Source organism: Carlito syrichta, unplaced genomic scaffold (genome assembly GCF_000164805.1).
Source record: "Carlito syrichta isolate Samal-C Ts95f unplaced genomic scaffold, Tarsius_syrichta-2.0.1 Scaffold133304, whole genome shotgun sequence".
NCBI lineage: Eukaryota > Metazoa > Chordata > Mammalia > Primates > Tarsiidae > Carlito > Carlito syrichta.
In genome coordinates, this window is record NW_007077400.1 from 22,612 (window position 1) to 28,315 (window position 5,704).

Consider the following 5,704-nt stretch of genomic DNA (forward strand, 5'->3'; position numbering starts at 1 on the left):
TGTACTTTAAAGCACAAAAGTTTTTTACATGGTGGGGGGGGCGATTGCCGCTTTATTATTGATGCCAAAGTCCACAGGCTCTGCTGGGACACCTTTGAGAAGTAAATAGGTGCACGTGTACGGGACAAGGGTCTCAGAAGGAGTTAGGGTCAAAGGCCGTGCTTGCCTCTCACCAGCCTACCCACCCGGCAACCGGTAGTTCACTGCGACTGTTTGGAGCACACCACTAGTGAGGCTCCCATACGCAGACACAGGCTTCCAGCAAGGCCTCGGATTGGGCATCTGCATCCCCCCCGCCATCACTGGGCCTCCACCCTCTGCGAAGTGGGAGTAAAGCCTTTCCCGTCCGCCCCAAGTCCCGCCCACGGGGCAGGTGGCAGGCGCCCCTGGGGCCCTTCAAAGTGGGCGGGCAGCGGTGGCTTCCACACAGCCGATCCAGTTCCGGAACCGCAGCGCCCCCCTGTCCCCCAGGGCCGCCCGCCCGGCAGGCAGCCCAGGCCCACCCGCGGGCTGGCCTTCGGGCCACGAGCACAGCGTCTGCGGAGGGCGGTGGCCTCAGGCCCAGCCCAGAGGCAGTGGCCCGAAAGGAGGGCCAGGCCCACTTGGACGTCCCTCGGGGGCTCCAGGCGCCTTCGGGAGTGCAGCTCCCCTCCCGAGGCCGGGCGGACGCCTTCGCTCGGCGGCGCGGGCGAGCTCCAGGGAGAACTTGGGGCTCCCACACGTGTCGCGGTTCCCGCTCTCGGGCTGGCTGCGGGCAGGACGGCGCCCAGGCTCGGGACGCGTTCTTCGGGCGTCCACTTTCTTGTCTTTATGAAAGATCGAAAGATAGAGAACATAGAGACGCATATCGATTTTATTGTTTTGTGGTCTTGAACCTACACTTACCTATATTTGCCAATCCAATGTCCAAATATCATTTTAAAAGCATTAATGTGTTAAATATTTGTCTATTTTTCTTTGACTGTGAGCCTTGCCAGGGCTGATAGAATATGAAAAGCAGGCATCTTTCATACTCTATGACGCTATCATTCCACATAGGCAACCACATTTTAATTCTGTACTATTTTAAATTTCATTTCAGGCAAAATTAGTCTTAGACGGCCACCATGGATTCAGAGGACTTGGAACCTTAGACAAAGGTGCTACTTAAAACATATTGGTTTTAAATAATTATCATATACAGAAACATATAGTTTTAAATACAATAATTGTTAATACACATTCTCTTTCAAGTCAGTGAATATGTAATTAGTGCATTTTGTTATATGTTTTGTTAGAAGTTGTAGAATGTATGTAAAATAAATTATAGCTCATGTATAATGATAAAAAATAATTTATCCGAAATAAATATTTTGTGAATACATGGAGAAATAAACATCAACTCTAGGAATTCAGTCAATCTATTGGTCTCAGATTGAACTAGAGCTCAGAGGTGGTGAATTTTGGACATGATAAGAGAAGAAAACTTTGTAAACTGAAGGAATAGTGTGTCAAGAAATCCTTAAATTTTTGTGGCAGAGTCAATTTCCTGAGTTTTCTCCTTTTTCACAAGGCTAGTTCGAAAACATGGTAAGTTGAAAAAAGAGGCAGCTGAGAGGTTTGCTGAGAAATTGACTCTGATACTTCAAGAGAAATATAAAAATTACTGGTATCCGGAAAGCCATCAAAAGGACAGGCCTACAGATGTATTCGTGTGTAAGTCCCAGAGAATTGGTCCTGATGTTCTGAAAGCCTGTGAGAACAGCTGCATCTTGTACAGCGACCCGGGCTTGCCAAAGGACCCTTATTCTCTGGGTGGACCCACGTGAAGTGTGCTGTCGGTATGGAGAGAAAAACAATGCATTCTTGTTGCCGGCTTTGAAAAGGAGGGTGAGAACAAGGATGAGCTCTCCAAGAAAGTTTCCAGAGCTCTTTGATAAGGTTACCTCATTCAGGATGCTCTTCTTCGGATGAAGAAACAAGTAAGGACGTGGAAGTGAAACCCAGTTCGGTGACTGCAAGCCCGAGCCCAGAATTTATATATCCACCTCTTCCCATGTGGCACTCTTTGCCCAGAAAAAAGCCAGGAATTACCGAGGTAATGGCCACCAGAATCACTACCCTTCTCCTGTTCCATTTGGTCATCCAAATCAGAGAAGGAAAAAGAAACCATATCACCCAGTTCCAGTGACATGGGTACCTCGTCCTGGAATGCATTGTGACCGGAATCACTGGATTAATCCTATGTTAGCCCCTCACTAGTTCCTTTTGATTATGTTTGTGTCATGTTGAGAGAAAGGTAGAATAAACCTCACTACAAATTAAAGTTAATACTAATAGTAGTGAAGTTAGATGGACCAAACCATCAAACTTATTTTTATAGAAATTATTGAAAATAATACTTCTTAAAAACATATATATGCACTTTAGGTATACTGATATAGTTTGGGAAATTTTATTTAAGTTAGTCAAGTGCCCAAGTTTTTAATATTGGACTTGAGTTTTTATATATTGTGCATCAACTCTGTTGGATATAAGAACACTGTAGGAGTGGGCGATCTGTTCTAGCACATTTGAGCATTTACTTTATGGAGCATATGTAAGTTATTTATACACAAAGAAATCTATGTCATTCATTGTTGTTTAGAAGAATTGCATGAAATCATGTAGTTGCAAATAAAAATTGTTTTGAAGCAAAAAAAGAAAAATTTTAAAAAATATTTGGCAATATTAAACAATAGCAACTTTGTAAGTAGTATGCTGAGTACAGATATTTTTAAAAAACTCTTAAACTATAAACCACAAGAAAAAAGCATAGAAAAATTATAATTTGGTTGTATGTTGTAGATCATGCATATCATTCGTCTTTGCAACATGGGAAAACACAGAAGAATTCTCTTTAATCTAATTTTTATAGAGAAAAACAATAAATAAAGCCTCAATACAGGTATCATGGTTATCCAGGTCCCATTTTTATTTTAAACAAGGTGGGGGCAGGGAGGGGAAGGGAGTTGGGATTAACGATAGTCAATATCTGTCTGGGGATGGGGGGGCACACCTCATCTACAAGGGTACCTGCACAATGCATATTTGTATACCTAACCCTTAACTGTACCCCACAGTTTTAAAATTTTAAAAATGTATTAAAAAATAAATAAAATATACTAGCAAAAAAAAAAAAAGAAAAGAAAAGAAGTGCCAAAGGTAAGTTCCATTAATGATGAAGCAAATTGCAAGTAAAAACAATTTCAATAGCGTCTTATATACAGTCACAAAATAGGTACAGGTAATAAACTTAAACAGAAATAAAGTCTATCATGTTTAACTTTAAGAAATATATGTTAAAAATTTAAGGACCAGCCTCGATGGCTTACTCCTGTAATCCTAGCACTTAGGGAGGCCCAGGCGAGAGGACTGTTTGCAAGAGTTCGAGACCGGCCTAGACAACATTGCATGAAAAGAAATTGGCTGTTCTTGGTGGCATACACCTGTAGTCCCAGGTGTCCAGGAGTCTGAGGCAGGACTGCCTGAGCCCAGAAGGCTGAGGCTACAGTGGGTTGTGATCATGCCTCCACACTCCAGCCCTTCAGCCTGGACAACAGAGTGAGATTCCAATTCAATATATATATAAATGAGGAAGGAACCAAAAAAAAAAAGAAGAAATTATTTTTTTAGAAGGCGAGTCCCTTGTATTACAGGCTTCCCCTGCTAAGTAAACCCATCATTGGCATCAATGTACCAGCTAGTGTTGTTAGAGGTTGCATTCAGCTTCAGTGAATTTTCTTAAGATTCTTTCATTGCTTTTGCCCATTTCATGATGGATGATTTATGAATGCACCTGTCCACACCACACTGAGTGTTCAATAGTTTGTTTTTTTTAATCAAAAACAGCATGAACCCCGTGCCCCACTCTCTATTCACCCACTCTTGCCCTGAGTAACTTTTTTTTGTTTTCTCAGATGAAAAATGCCCTCATAATGGGAAACTGTTAGGAGGGGGGCAGGGAAGTGGGATTGGCAGTAGTGGGAATCTGCCTGGGGAAAGGGGCACACCTCATCAACAAGGGTACCTGCATAATGAGCATTTGTATATCCAACCCTGAATAGTGCCCCACATCATTAAAATTAAAAAATTTAAAGTTAAAAAAAAGAAAAACAAAATATTGCCAAAAAATTTTAAAGAAGACCTGCAAACACAGAGAGCTAGACCAAGTTGGTGGATTGGACTTACTATTGTTTAAATGTTATTTCCATATGCATATATCGATTCAATGGAATTCCATTAAAAATTTCAGCAGCCAAAAAAAAAAAAAAAAATGCCCTTGAAGGTAAGTGTTTTACAGATATGGAAGAGGTAAAACAAACAACAGCAGAAGTACTAAAAGGCTCAACATTGATGAGTGCAAAAACTATTGTGAGCAGTGGAAAAAGCATCTAAATAAATGTATTGCATCCAACGGAGAGCACTTTGAAGGAGACTGAAGTTTAAACATGTGAGACTAAATATACAATTTTTTATAAATAAATTCTAGTTTTGGGAGCGTCCCCCTTCATATACATATGTATATGTTTATATATAATTTATATAGATGCTTATACATAATTTAAAAATTTAGCAAAAGCACTGCTAATAATGAGATGAGATTATTATTAAACCTTCTTGTTTTATTAGCTAAAATATTTCTACTATTCTGCCTAAGTTATTTCAAAGTGTCATCTGTGTTCGCACAGACATCATTATCATTACTCAAACTGGAATACAGGTAGACTCTTATCTTTGCACACAGGTGGAGGATGGCTCCACTGCCTGTTGGCCTGGCACTGTGCTTTTGTTGACCCTTGCATCAGATACCCAATGTTGCAGGAGAATGTTACCACATCACCATAGTTGAATCCATATCCACTTGTTCTTCAATAAATTGGACTGCCAGGGTGGCCACAACTAACAGCTAATCGCATGGAGAGAGGGAGCACAAAACAATAATATTCATATTTCAGTTATTACATGACAATTATACTTAATCATTTCAAGTAAAGTAGAAAGAAGACTACTTTTTGTGGTAATGTGTTTAAACTAGTTTTACTAATGCAAAGGAACAAAGTAGAATATCAAAAGTCTAATGAAAAATAATATTAGTAAATAGAGAATTATTTAAAATTTTGATAATTTTATTCAAACATTGCATAGATGTTTAAAGTTTTATGGTTCCTCTTTCATCCTTTCTACCTTTTTAAAGGGAATAATATTTAAAATTCAAAGAAAAAGGGGAATAATTGAAGTCTGTCATGAGTTAACTGCAGAAATGAACAAAATTGAACCAGTTTTCTTTTTTTAGTTGTCTAAGAATTGAAGATATTTGAAGGAAGTATTTTGCATTTAATTTGGAAGTTGTTCTTTAATATTGTTTATACAATCAATTTCTATGAATAATAGATTGATAAGCAAAAGCATGTTTGAAAAGTAAATGTGACCATCTAATGTAGAAATAAGAAATGAGACATAAAACTGCATCAGAATTCTCATTAATATGTTCAGCTACCAATGTTAACATTCTCCAAACTAATCAGTCTTACTGGTTTATTTCCCTTTGCATTGATATTTGATAATTTAACACAATTTTCTTGATAATAATATTCTCAATTAGATAAATTATTTGGGTTCTTTTAATGTTGTGATCCTCCCATAAATTTTATGTATTGCTGGCTTTCCCCAAACTCTGTATTTC

At 39.1% G+C, this 5,704-nt stretch overlaps 1 pseudogene; it reads left to right on the top strand.

Moving 5' to 3' along the window:
- The first annotated feature begins 1,016 nt into the window (after nucleotides 1-1,016).
- LOC103250772 lies at nucleotides 1,017-2,241 on the top strand (annotated as a pseudogene).
- Nucleotides 2,242-5,704: the final 3,463 nt, after the last annotated feature.